This window comes from Pongo abelii, chromosome 4 (genome assembly GCF_028885655.2).
Source record: "Pongo abelii isolate AG06213 chromosome 4, NHGRI_mPonAbe1-v2.0_pri, whole genome shotgun sequence".
NCBI lineage: Eukaryota > Metazoa > Chordata > Mammalia > Primates > Hominidae > Pongo > Pongo abelii.
In genome coordinates this window covers 103,789,067-103,803,642 of record NC_071989.2, presented here as the reverse complement: position 1 = coordinate 103,803,642, position 14,576 = coordinate 103,789,067, and the positions used below count along the sequence as shown (strand labels likewise).

General features: G+C 36.1%; 1 protein-coding gene across 1 annotated transcript in view; it reads right to left on the bottom strand.

The window, feature by feature from the left end:
• CAST (calpastatin) overlaps positions 1 to 14,576 on the bottom strand; it is a 799,019-nt gene that overhangs the window by 746,074 nt on the left and 38,369 nt on the right. The gene's annotated exons all lie outside the window — the stretch shown is intronic.

Below are 14,576 nucleotides of genomic sequence, written 5' to 3'. Positions count from 1 at the left end.
ATGTTTGTACAATGATAAAATCACCTAACACATCTCTCAGAAGGTGTCCCCATATGTTAAGTAACACATGACTGTATATAATCACATCACGGCGAAAGATAGAAAACAAACCCAGCACCATCAATAGAGGACTTGATTTTCTCTCATTACGATATATAATGGAGTACTATGCAGCTATGAAAAGGAATAAGGAAGCTTTTCATATACAGATATGTGAATATATCCAAGACATAATAAATGAAAAAAGCAAAGAATTCAAAAAGTATAAATGGGTGGAGTGGGAGCTATATATTAATTATATATATTCTCTATGTTATCATTATATATGCATGTCTATTTATATGTGAGCAATTTGTGGTAGTAGGACGTTGGATGAGACCTTGTGAACAGGGAACAGGGCTTGGAGCAAAAAAAAAAGCATACCTTTTTATATTTTTATTTTTGAATCAAGTGAATGTGTTTTCTGTTTTAAAAATACATTTTAACAGAAGTAATTTAATGGTACCTGACGTGTCAGTTGTCACAAAATTGCTGTCACAGACCACACCAAGACTTAATAATGATTTATTCTTGAAGACCTACAGCTCAGCTGAAACTCAGCTGATCCAAGTTAGGCTCAACTGAGAGACCGCTTCAGGCTTCAGTGCCTGGAATAACTCTGCATCTTACTCAGATCTGTAGGCCAGCTTCCCATGTCTATTATTCTCCCTGGACTGGCAGAAACAGAGGCACAAAGTAGCTAATGGAAGCATGCAAGGGTTCTTAAGTCCTATGCTAAAAAAATGGCACAACTGCTAACCCTATGCCATTAGCCAAAGCGAGTCAAGAGTTGAGGAAATACACTACCCACAAGGAAGCCATGGCAAAAGTATAAATTTGGGGAGGGGTCAATGATTCAACCCATCTAGTTGATAACTAGACAACCAGAAATATTCTAAAACTAAAACTGTGAATCACAGGTCTATGAAGTAGCAAAGAGTAGGTGTAACTTTTCTAAACTTGAACACTCTATGCATGTCACATCTTGTCCTGAAGAGTTGTGTCATCACTGCCTATATGGATCATGAATTGAATGGAATAGAGACTTATAAATTCACAGGACTGGAAAAGACTTCAGACCATATGTTACCCTATGTCTTTTACAGATGAGGCAACTGAGGCTCAGATAAATTAAGTAAAGTTAGGATAAAGAAGGAACTGTAAGTTAAGTTGAGCAACAACACAAGAACTAAAAAAGAGCTGTAACACCTAAAGCATAATTATTTATTTTGGGTAAGGACCCACTGTAAAAAAAACTTAAGAAGTACATCAAAAGAATTTGTTAAATGCATGATGTAAAAGATTGATTGATGAAAGTTTCCTTAAAGTCCTGGTAATGGGCTGACCTGGGAAATAAAGAGAAGGAACTGCAGTGACATTAACTACAAACAACACCCATAGTCATAAATCAGGACAGATTTCATTCATAGAACAGAACTCTGATTTAGAGATAGATCTCATACATGAATAGTAACTGTGTATATTACATTATTATTTTGAAATTTTTCATTAGTTGTTTTTAATTTAAAAGACTTCAAAGATATATGAAAAAGTAAATCTTTCTCCTATACCGGACACCCAGTACATCTCCCCCAAGCAAAATACTATTACTAGTTTCTTATGTATTATTCCATAAATGTACTATGCATTTTAGGTTTATGTAGTTAAATATAGAGTATTTGCATCTTACTCTAAGAATGTATTTCTAAACACCTGGCATAATTCAATATTTACTTTCCCATAACAAGCATTATTATTTTCAACCAGCTAAAGATGCAATGGCATTAAAAATGACTTACAATTCATTAGTCCCCCTGGCTTGAAAAATTATGCAATCCTACTTAATTCTTTTTAATTTGGGGTAATTCACAATATATCATTTATGTGCAAATGCAAAGCCAACAGTCTAGAAGAACAAAGTCATCAGAGTTACATTATCTAATTTTTGGGACTTACAATAGACAGTGTGGTACTGTGTGGTATGGACACAAGGATAGGAGAATACATTAATGGAACAGGACATGACATATTCCTGGCAGCCTCATCACACTAATAATTGTGATTGAGCTAATAATTCACTGAAACAACTAAATCTTTCTCATATGGGCAACTATGTACCCATGTCAGCTTCATCCTCACTTTGCCCAATTGATTTCACAAAGTATAGGACTTTACATTTTATTACTACTATATTTTATCTTATTAGTTGTTGCCCTTCTTTTCAGCCAAGAGCTTTCTGGATTTTGATTCTGTCATTTAATGTATTCTCTATCTCTTCATGATCCTTAATGTCTGTGAATTTGGTAATTACATTATATAGCCCTCTTTCCGTTGTACTAATAAAGACTAAATTTAAACTGACCTAAACCAAACAGGAAATTTCGTAATCAAAAAGTCCATTGTAAACTCAGATACAATTGGATGCTGGTAATTTAATATCACATGGAAGTCTTTGCCAGAGCAATCAGGCCAGAGAAAGAAATAAAAGGCATCCAAATAGTCAAAGAAGAAGTCAAACTCTCTGTCTTCACTGACAATATGATTCTATATCTAGAAAACCTTTAAAACTCCAGCAAAGGGCTCTGAAAACTGATGAACAACTTCAGTAAAGTTTCAGGATACAAAATCAATATACAAAAATCAGTAACATTTCTATATACCAATAATGACCAGGCTGAGAGTCAAATCAAGAACACAATCCCATTTACAATAGCCACAAAGAAAATGAAATAGCTCAGAATACAGCCAATCAAGACAGTGAAAGATCTCTACAAGGAAAATTACAAGACACTGATGAAAGAAATCAGAGATGACACAAATGAATGGAAAAACATTCTGTTGATGGATTGGAAGAATCAATATTGTTTAAATGGTCATACTGTCCAAAGCAATTTACAGATTCAATGCTATTCCTTTCAAACTACCAATGTCATTTTTTACAGAATTAGAAAAAAATATTCTAGGCTTGGTGTGGCGGCTCACGCCTGTAATTGCAGCACTTTGGGAGGCCGGGGCGGGCAGATTACTTCAGGTCAGGAGTTCTAGACCAGCCTGGCCAACATGGTGAAACCCCACCTCTACCAAAAATACAAAAATTAGCCAGGTGTGGTGGTGGGCGGCAGCTGTAATCTCAGCTAATTGGGAGGCTGAGGCACAAGAATCGCTTGAACCCGGGAGGCAGAGATTGCAGTGAGCTGAGATTGTGCCATTGCACTCCAGCCTGGGTGACAGAGTGAGACCCTGACACACACACACAAAAGAAAAAATATATTCTAAAATTCATATGGAACCAAAAAAGAGCTTGAATAGCCAAAGCAATCCTCAGCAGAAGAACAAAGCCAGAGAGATCACACTACCCAACCTCAAGCTATACTATAAGGCTACAGTAACCAAAAAAGCGTGGTGCTTATACAAAAAACAGACACATAGACCAATGAAATAGAATAGAAAACTCAGAAATAAAGCCCCATGCCTATAACCATCTGATCTTTGACAAGGCTGACAAAAACAAGCAATGGGGAAAGGATTCTCTATTCAATAAACGGTGCTGGGATAACTGGCTAGCCATATACAAAAGAATGGAACTAGACCCTTACCTTTCACCATATACAAAAATCAACTCAAGACGGATTGAAGACTTAAATGTAAGACCTCAAAGCATAAAAATACTAGAAGAAAACCCATAAAATACTCTTCTTGACATCGACCTGGCAAATAATTTTTGACTGAGTCCCCAACAGCAATTGCAACACAAACAAAAATTAACAAGTGGGATCTAATTAAACTAAAGAGCTTCTGTACAGCAAAAGAAACTATCAACACAGTAAACAGATAACCTACAGAATGGGAGATAATATTTGCAACCTACGCATCCAACAAAGGTCTAATATCCAGAATCTGTAAGGAACTTCAATCAACAAGCAAAAAACAAAAAACCTCATTAAAAAATGGGCAAAGGACATGAACAGACACTTCTCAAAAGAAGACATATAGGTAGCCAGCAAATACGAAAAAAATGCTCTCATCACTAACCATCAGAGAAATGCAAATCAGAACCACACTGAGATACCATCCCATACCAGTAGAATGACTATTATTAAAAAGTCAAAAAATAACAGATGATGTTGAGGCTGCAGAGGAAACATTTACATACTGTTGGTGGGAATGTAAATTAGTTCAGTCACTATGGAAAGCAGTTTGGAGATTTCTCAAAGAACTCAGAACTACCATCTAACCTAGCAACCCCACTACTGAGTATCTGCCTGAAGAAAAATAAATCATTCTACCAAAAAGATACATTCACTCGTATGTTCATTGCCATGCTATTCACAATAGCAAAGACGTAAACCAACCTAAGTGCTAATCAGTGGTGGATTGCATAGAGAAAATGTGGTACATATATGTCATGGAATACTATGCAGCCATAAAAAGAATGAGCTCATGTACTTTGTAGCAACATGGATGGAGCTAGAGGCCATAATCCTAAGCAAATTAACACAGAAACAGAAAACTGAACACTGCATGTTCTCACTTATAAGTGGGAACTAAACACTGAGCACACATGGACATAATCACAGGAATCAATAAACACTGTCGACTAATAGAGGCGGGGTGGGGCATGGTTTGAAAAACCTAATGGAAACTATGCTCACTACCTGGATGATGGGATCCATACTCCAAACCTCAGCATCACACAATATACCCATGTAACAAACTTACATATGTACTCCTTGTATCTAAAATAAACAAAGTTTTTAAAAAACAAAACATAATATCACCAGGATTCTTCTGCTCTCTCTGTATCTCAGCATTGTTTTCCTCCATGTAGGCTTGAGCTTCTCATTAGAATGATCTCAGCAAAAGATTTGGGCCTATCTCTCATTGGCCTGAATTGAGTCACTTGTTTATTTCAGAACCAATCAGCATGGTTAGGAAAATGTATTTCTTTGATTATCTTGGTTTGTTTAGAATAGCATGTTCATCCCTGAAACCATGGATGAGGTAAGCCTCCCTTCAACCACATAGATTAAAGAGTGAGAAAGGGAAAAGGTGCCTTCTCCCCCTAAAAAAAACAGAGCATTGTAACCAGGTTATTGGAGGAATAGATACCAGAAAAAAGAAAAAATGACACATACATACAGCGTTCATCTAGGTTGTTGACAAAAAAAGATATGTATGACCAAATGAAAAAATAAACAAGGAGCATATAAACATAAGGATATTGTCTTCAAAAATCATATATTTTTGGATTTGGTTTTAGAGTATAGTAACAGGAAAAGTGAACAGGTGATAGATATAAAGGAAGTAGGAGAATTTCACCTCCATATTCTCAATATTGATAAAGGTTTGATAATTGCCCTATTCTGTTTACATTTAATCAAAAAACTGGAGAAGTTGGAGAAGGTCTGCATCTTAGCTCAGGTTGCTATAACAAAATACCATAGACTGGGTGACTTAAACAACAGGCATTTATTTCTTACAGTTTTAGAGGCTGGAAGTCCAAGATCAAGATGCCAGCTGATTCAGTTCTTGGTGAAGGCCCTCTTTCTGGCTTGTAGACAGCCACTTTCTCACTGCACTCTCACATGGCCTTTCTTCAGTGTGGCACATCTTCCTCTTCTTAAAAGGGCACTAATTTCATCGCGTCACGAGAGCCCCACCCTCATAACCTCATCTAGACCTAATTACCTCTCAAGGGGCTCACTTCTAGATACCATCACATTGGAGGTTAGAGTTTCAATATAGCAATGTTGGGGAGATACAAATATTCAGTCCATAAAAGCCTGCAAAAGAGTTATAACTAAATTCAAAAGTCAAAGAAATAGCCAAAGAAATGAAATTTATTTAGTCATTCTTCACACAGTGAAAGTCAACAGAATCAAGGATGGTTAATCCAGTCTTGTACCCAGAAATAGCATTTTTCTTAGGGAAGCTTAATCTGCACTTACAATGAAAAGAACACTCTCTGTACCACCTCCAAGATTTCCTGCTTTGAGCAGGAACTACTAGTAAAGTCAACAAATCTCAAAGGGTACTATTCAGCTAAATTCTGTCCCATAGGCAGGAAGTGCAAGCACAAGAGATTACACTTAATGGAAGCAAACTGGTCAATTAATTGAACAATATGACATTAAAACCACCTTTTAAAATCCACACGAATATCTGATAATTACGTGATTGAGGGAAGCTGGAAGTACAAGATATAAAATGGGTGATACCAAAAAAGAAAATAAAATTATAGGTTATTATGCCAATTAGGGCTTTTAAAAATACATTTTTAAAGGTTAGATATTTAGCTATTGCAAGGCTGTCATTTTCTTTTGCTGGATCCACAGAGTGAAAACAGGGTATGAGAGGTGTTTCCTGCAATGTCCAGTTCTTAAAATATAAAAAAGAATTTGAAATGTATAGAAAGTAATAAGGAAATAAGTAATCCTGCTTAAAACATGCTGAAGAGCCCTGTCCAAGCACTGTACATTCGCCGTGGTTTTGCTTCAAGGTCAATCCTACTGTCTGGAGTTTTCAAGTTTAGTACCTGTTCTGATGACAGCAACAGCAGACACAACATATCCTTGGTGCCCCAGAACAAAGTGGCACCCCTGCCCCTGGCATCAGAAGGTTTGATTTCCAAGCCCCATTCAGCTGAAGTCAGCAGATAAATCACTTAATCCTATGAAATAGGACTACCACTCCCCTGATGAAGAAGAACAGGTAAACGATTGTGCTCGATGACACAGCACACAACCTGGGCCTGCAGGCCGCATGTGTGGGCTTGGACAGGATGGCTTGGAGTGTGGCCCAACACAAATTTGTAAACTCTTAAAACATTATGTTTTTTTTTTTTTTTTTTGCAATTTTTCTTTTTTAGCTCATCAGCTATTGTTAGTGTTAGTGTGTATCGTGTGGCCCAAGACAATTCTTCTTCCATTGTGGCCCAGGGAAGCCAAAAGATTGGACACCCCTGCTGAGTACATTCTGAAGATGTGGCCTAGCCAGATATTTTCATTGACCACCCCATCTCCAACTAGTCCTTCATAACTTCTAATGTGACTTAGGATATTTAAACATGGTTATAAGGTGAACTTGCACAGTCATAATCCAAATCTATATTAATTCACTAATGGAAAAAATATCTGTCAACCAGTTAAACTAAGGTATTCACTCATCATTTTAAAAATCATATTTTTGGGAAGAATAAACTGATATTGGTAATACTGAATAACTCAAAATCTAAAACCTATATAGACAATATTTATTAACAAGATACAATACCTTATTTTTAATTTTGTCTTGAAAATCAAAAATAAAACTAATTTTATTTTCTGTACATCTTGATGTTCATTAAGTTTATTGTACTACACTTAATATACTCTAGAGTATGCATTATGTTATACTCTTTCATTTTTCTTGTTTCTCCAATTAAATTTTTAAAAAGAGATCTTATTTTTTAGAACAGATTTACATAAAATTTATATAAAAACTGTGAAGATTGAATTCCCATATACCCTACACCCAGTTTGCCCTATCACACCTTTAAATAGTTTATTTTAGTTTGAATTGGTTTTATTTTCACTTGATTTTTATTTTTAATCAACGTAACTGATATACTTGATAATATAATCAAATAGTACTAAAAAGGTGATAATCAAATTCATCAGTCTTTGCTGCATTTTTCCCTATGGTAATCATTTTCATCTGTATAACTATTTCTTCTAGTTACTTCTCTGCTTCTAAATAATGTATATATATCCTGAATTTCCTTCATTTATCAGTATTAGGATATCTCATCATTTTTTCCAAATACTCCATTAGATCACACACCAATCAACAGCACTTTCTAACCCATCTAGTGTTACCAGAGAATCCATCCATTTCATTTGTTCCCCCTATTTCTATTCCAGATTGTCCATTCTCTTGTTCCAGTCTGTAACTGGTAGGCTCTCTAGGATTGATGCCCAGCTGAGATTTTCTTCACCAATTTCCTGTTTCATCCCCTATCTATCTCTTGGACCTCGGGGCTTCATCTTTCTTGAGTAGTGCCCTCATTCTGTTGGCACAGATATGTCACTCATTTCCGAAGACTCAAAGAAGATGAGTTTTTAAAACTTTCCTTATCTAAAACTGTTTTTATTCTGCCCTCACAACTGATTAATGGTTTGGCTAAGTATAGAATTCTAGAATGAAAAATATTTTCTCTCAGAATTCTAGAGGCATTACTCCATTGTCTTCTATTGCCAATATTTCTGTTGCAATGTCCTCTGCCATTCGATGACCTACAGTATGTAACCTGATCTCTCTGGAGGCTGGCAGCATTTTCTCTTTAATCCTAGGGAGCTGAGATTTTTTGAAGAGTTGCTTTACAAGGGTCTCTTCATTCACTGTCCTAAGCAATCAGTGGGCCCTTTCAACCTGGAGACTTGTGTTCTAGCATCTTCCTCTGTTTTCTATATCCAAAAATTTTGTTGATATCTCTTATCTGTTAAAGACTACATTCCCATATTTTACTAGAAGTTCTTTGACGTAATATTTTTTTAGTGTATAGTAAACTCAATCATCAACTCTAATGGCATGTATATTGACTTTGAAATATGGCCTAAAACTTTGGAGTATATAGCATTTCAAGCCAAATAATAAAGCTACTTGAAGAAAACCTGATCACTTGAGTTGAAGTTATCCAGTTTATCCATCTGTCTCCCCATTTAATTACCAGCATAGGACTGGTTAAGTAGATTAGAGAATATTTATATAATAAAATATCATGTTATTTTGTCATGTTGTCATTCTAAACCATTTGAGAATAAGTTGAAGACATCATGACCTTTACCAATAAATATTTCAGTGTGCATTTCCTAGGAACAAGTCATCCTTTCACATAATGTTTCTAAATTTATGACCAGTAGATTGAAGGAACAAGATATGCTCTTGCTAAAATTAGCCATAAACATAGAAATTCTGTATATAATGTATCTACGCTGGACATGGTCCAAAGAGATTTAATGATAACAATTAGCCACGGCCTTTTTGTAATATGATTGCACTTCTTCTTTCATCCTATGACAGAGGCCCCATAAAGGTCTAAAACATAGCACATGGCATGACCATCCAACATCCAGAATGTTTTCTAAAGCCCAAATCAACTTACATCTTATTACTGGTCTTCGATATGCAAAGAATTCTAATGTGCTATATTTAAATGTTGGTTTGCTCTGAATGTATGCCACCCCTTCTTCTTACTCTATTTTAAAAGCGGGAGCTGTCCTAATTTATGAGTATGAAAAAAAAGATGACTGTATTTGGACTTGCTATTTAAAACGCCTGAATATAATTCTCTCCTTCATATGTGTTTTGGAATTTTCCCCTATCAGAAAGTTTATCAGGGTCAAGATCTGAGAATTGAAAATGTTCTATACAAAGGAAATGTGGTTTACCTAAAGCTTGTAACTGTGGTCTCTTAAAAACTCTTTTCTAGTCTTCAGCAAGGATTTTAGACAAATTTCATTGAAATAACTATTTTAATTCTAAATAATCAAACACCATCAACACATCTAAGTTATTAAAGAATAACTAATTTTTAAATGATCTCTGTCAACTAAGATACTTGTAATTTTTTACTGTGAAACAAACTGTGCAAGCAATCACAATGAGAATATTTATAAACACTTGATAAAATTTGATTTTTTTTTTTTTTTTTTTGAGACAGAGTCTCGCTCTGTCGCCCAGGCTGGCGTGCAGTGGTGCCATCTTGGCTCACTGCAAGCTCCGCCTCCCGGGTTCACACTATTCTTCTGCCTCAGTCTCCCAAGTAGCTGGGATTACAGGCGCCCGCCACCACACCCGGCTAATTTTTTGTATTTTTAGTAGAGACGGGATATCACCGTGTTAGCCAGGATGCTCTTGATCTCCTGACCTCGTGATCTGCCCTCCTTGGCCTCCCGAAGTGCTGGATTACAGGCGTGAGCCACCGCACCTGGTCAAAATTTGATTTTTTTAAGAGATAGAATCTTGTTCTGTCACCCAGGATGAAATGCAGTGGTGTGATCATGGCTCACTGCAGCCTTGAACTGCTAGGCTTTAGCAATCCCCAGGCCTCAGCCACTCAAGTAGCTGGGACTACAGACACCTGCCACCATGCCTGGCTAACTTATTTTTATTTTGTGTTTAGAGATGGGTTCTTGCTACATTGCCCAGACTAGTCTTGAACTCCTGGCGTCAAGCAATCCTCTTGCCTTGGCCTCCCAAAGTGCTGGGATTACATGTATGAGCTACTGTGCCTGGTCAAAATTTGAAAATAAATACTAAGAAAATGAATGTCAACTCAGTGAAAAGGTAGTATATTACCATAAGAAAGACTGAGAGAAAATGAGTTAAATAGATATCTAAAATATTTGAGATTGTTTCAAAAAGATAAATAAATATTGCAAAATTATTCAGAGCAGTCTTGCATTTTTATGGCAGATGAAAGTCAGTGGTCCTTTCACTTAAAAGTGTTTAACAATGCCTTGCCCAATGTAGTAGGCATCTATTGTTTGTGTCTGCCAGCCATTCACTCCATGTGGATATGGAGAGTTTCTCAGTCAGAGAACCTTACTCTCCCCTGGCTTCAGGAGCTAAGACAGTCCCCAGGCCAGTCAATCTTTATACCTTCTGCTGTTCATAAAGATTGGTGGCAAGGGGTGAGTTTTACACCCAAGCTGGATCAGGTCCCCAGATGAGATCCAGTATATGGATCCCAAAGAGTCTCTCTTCCTCTGCTTTCAACTTACAAAGATCAGCTAAGACTGGAGCAGCCATTGGCCATCTTTGACTACCACAGGCAGAGGACCTGTCTGTGAATGCCAATACCCGGAGAAATGATAAATTCAGTGACAAAGGACAAGAGAGCCAGGAATCCTACTAAGCCCCTGAATTCTGCTATACTAAAGCTAATTCCACACCTAAACTTCCTAGTTAAAAGAGCCAATGAATTCTCTTTTGGTTTGAGCTAATCTGAGCTGGATTTCTGTCACTTGCAACCAAGCATCCCAATAGATCAGGCAAGGTCTTTTCAAAACGCATGGTATAATTAAAGCTCATATAAGTACACTTGAACAATGGTTGCTCCTAAATGGTACATTTGCCAAATAAAGATTATAAAGTTATATGAATAAAATGTAAGCTGAATTTTCGTATAACTTTGTAGACATTTCCATTACTCACATATAAGCAGCCCTAGACTGCCTATTGCCAAGAAGAGAAACTGCCTATATATGCGGAGGGAAACAGAAGAATTCAAGGGGGTCTCAAGCCAAAGAAACATAGACTCTTCTTGTCTGAAAAGCTTTCAAAAGCCGTAGGCTCAGTGTCTGTACATTACACAAAAAGACTATTAGGTTAAGAATAAGAGAATATTCAGATTTGAAGGTGCTGTATTTATAAAGAAACCTCGGGAAGTATACTTGATAATGTGATTCAGAATTTGAAAGAAAAGTCTTGAGTAGGGGGCATGAAGGTAATTTATATCAGATTCACGTTCTATTAATATAAAAGCATACTTCTTAACAAAATATCTTACACTGTAGGTTTGCTCTTAGGGAAAATCTGAAATATGAGAAATACTCATTATGATTTTGAATACAATAAAGAGAATTGGATACTCAATATCAGCCAAGTTCTTTATACAGTCCCAAGTGTTATGTGCCTTTCTCTTTTGTTTCTCTTAGGGAAGTAAATACACCTTTTTACCACAGTGTGAGGAAATCTCATTATCCAAAGGTTGGTTGTAGCTAGCAGGCTGAAATTCCTCTGTCCCATGTCTGACATGTGAATTCTGTCTTGCAGGCACATTCCTTAAGCTGATCTTTGGGGTCATTTTCCTTCTTCATTCTTCTTCCCCAGTTAACTTCTTGGTCAGAAGAAATGTAGGTTTCTATACACAGTGAATCATATAACCAGCACAAAATATGCACCATTATCTTTTAATGATTTGTTTTCACATCCCTCTCTATAAAAGCATCTGGTATCTTTTTCTTACCTTTGCTTAAGAGTGCCTCACAGTGTCTGGCACAAAGTGAGTACTCAATAAATGTTGACTTAATGAATAAAGAGAACATTCAGTCTGAAAAGGATCTTGGAAATGATCTGCCACTTTATACTGGGAGCAAACTGAGGGTTTAAGAATTTAGATGATGTGCCAAGAACACAAAGCTAATTAGTGGTAGTCCCAACTCTAAGTTTCTTGAATTCTAATCCAATGTTCATCCACTAACCCAGAATTTTTAGCCATTTTTAATAAGGTCTACGTGGGAGACATTTTCTTAAAATATAACCTGAAGTATGATCAATTTGAAGATATCACTACAGTCCCCACTCTAAGAATATCAATTGCGTTTTTTTACAAAAAGATAATTATTAGCAAACATCAATATCTGAACTCTTTATTAGTCATAAATTTTTGAGATATACCTCAAAAGAGATGATGTCAAACTAGTATGTTAAGAGGCCAAAGAAAGTGAAGCCATTGCACTAAACTAGACTAACATATATAGGTCTTTTCCCTGAAGACAACAAAGCCACTCCCTTGATTTTACCTCAGACTCATTCTTCTTGAAGTTATCAGATCTTGAGTTGGTACATCCCTGTGTTCTATTCTCCGTAGTTATGGACATATACCTCCCTTGACTATACTTGAAGCTGGAAATTGCCATCTTTCACTTTTGTATCTCTAGTGCCTACTACACAGTGAAGCTCCCGACAGATGTCAGTTTATGAAACAAGTGTGGGCAACTGGATAACCACATGGAAAAAGATAAGCTTAGACACCTACTTCACACTATATACAAAAATTAAATAAAAAAGGATTGTAAACTTAAATGTAGAAGCTAAATAACAGAAAGCATAGGAGATAACCTTGAAGACCTTAAATTAGACAAAGATGGTTTTAGATATGAAACTAAAAACATGTTCCATAAAATAAAAAAATTGATAAATTGGACATCAAAATTTAAAACTTTTGTAACTACAAAAGATATCACCAGGAAAATAAAAAGACAACCAACAGACTGTAAGAGGTATTTGCAAAACACATATCTGATGAAGGACATATCTAGACTATACAAAAAAACTCGACATATTTTAAAAAAAAGACAAATGACCCAATCAAAAAATGGGTAAAATATATGAGCAGATTTCACTAAAGAAGATATGCAAATAGTAATGGCTAACAGCAATATGAAAAGATGTTCAGCACCATTTAGTTAGGGAAACAAATTAAAACAAAAATGAGATACCACTTCAAATCCACTGAAATGGTTATAATAAATAAGGCGACAATAGCAACTGTTGCTGAGAATGTGGAGAAATGGGGACCCTTATATGTTGCTAGTGGAAATATAAAATGGTGCAGCCACTTTAAAAAACAATTTGGCAGTTTCTCAAAAAGTTAAATATAAAACTACCAAATGATCCAGCAATTCTGCTCCTAAGTACTTACAGAAGAAACATAAAAACATGTATCTGCACAAAGACTATCATAGGAATGTTCATAGCAGAATTATTCATAATAACCCCAAATTGGAAACAATTGAAATGTCAATCAATCAGTGTGTAAGCCTGGTGCCATGGCTCATGCTTGTAATCCCAGTATTTTAGGAGACCAAGACAGGAGGATCGCTTGAAATCAGGAGTTTGAGACCAGCCTAGGAAACATAGCAAAACCCTGTTTCTACAAAATAAATTAGCCAGGTGTAGTGACCGGTGCCTGTGGTGCCAGCTACTCAAGAGACTAAGATGGGAGGATCGTTTGAGCCTGGAAGTTTGAGGTTGCAGTGAACTATGATCACACCAAGCAAATCTAGCCTAGGCAATAGAATGAAACTATGTCTCTTAAAAATATATATATGGATATACTGAATATGGCATATCCATACAATGAGATACTATTCAGCAATAAATGCTATGTCATGGATGAACCTCAAAAAGTTATGCAAGGGAAAACAAGCCAGACACAAAAGACCACATGTCACATAATTCCATTTATATTAAATGTCCAACAAAGGCAAATATATAAGCAGAAAGTAGGTTAGTAGTTGCCTGGGCCCTGGTATAGGAATGAGAATAACTATAAATAGGCATGGGGGTCTTACTGGGAGAATAAAAATGTTCTTAAACTGATCACTCAGTAAAGTCACTAAAAAATCTCAAAAAAGACATACAAACAGCCAATAAACAGGTGAAAAAATGCTCAACATCACTAATCATCAGAGAAATGCAAATTAAAACCACAATGAGATACCATCTTATACCAGTCAGAATGGTTATTATTAAAATGTCAAAAAACAACAGATAATGAGAATGTGGGAAAAAAGGGAATGCTTATACACTGTTGGTGGGAATATAATATAACCTCTATGGAAAGCAGCATGGAGAGTTCTCAAAGAACTAAAAATAGAACTACCATTTGATCCAACAATCCCACTGTTGGGTATCTACCCAAAGAAATCATTCTATCACAAAGATACCAGCACTTGCATGTTTATTGCAGAACTATTCATAATACCAAA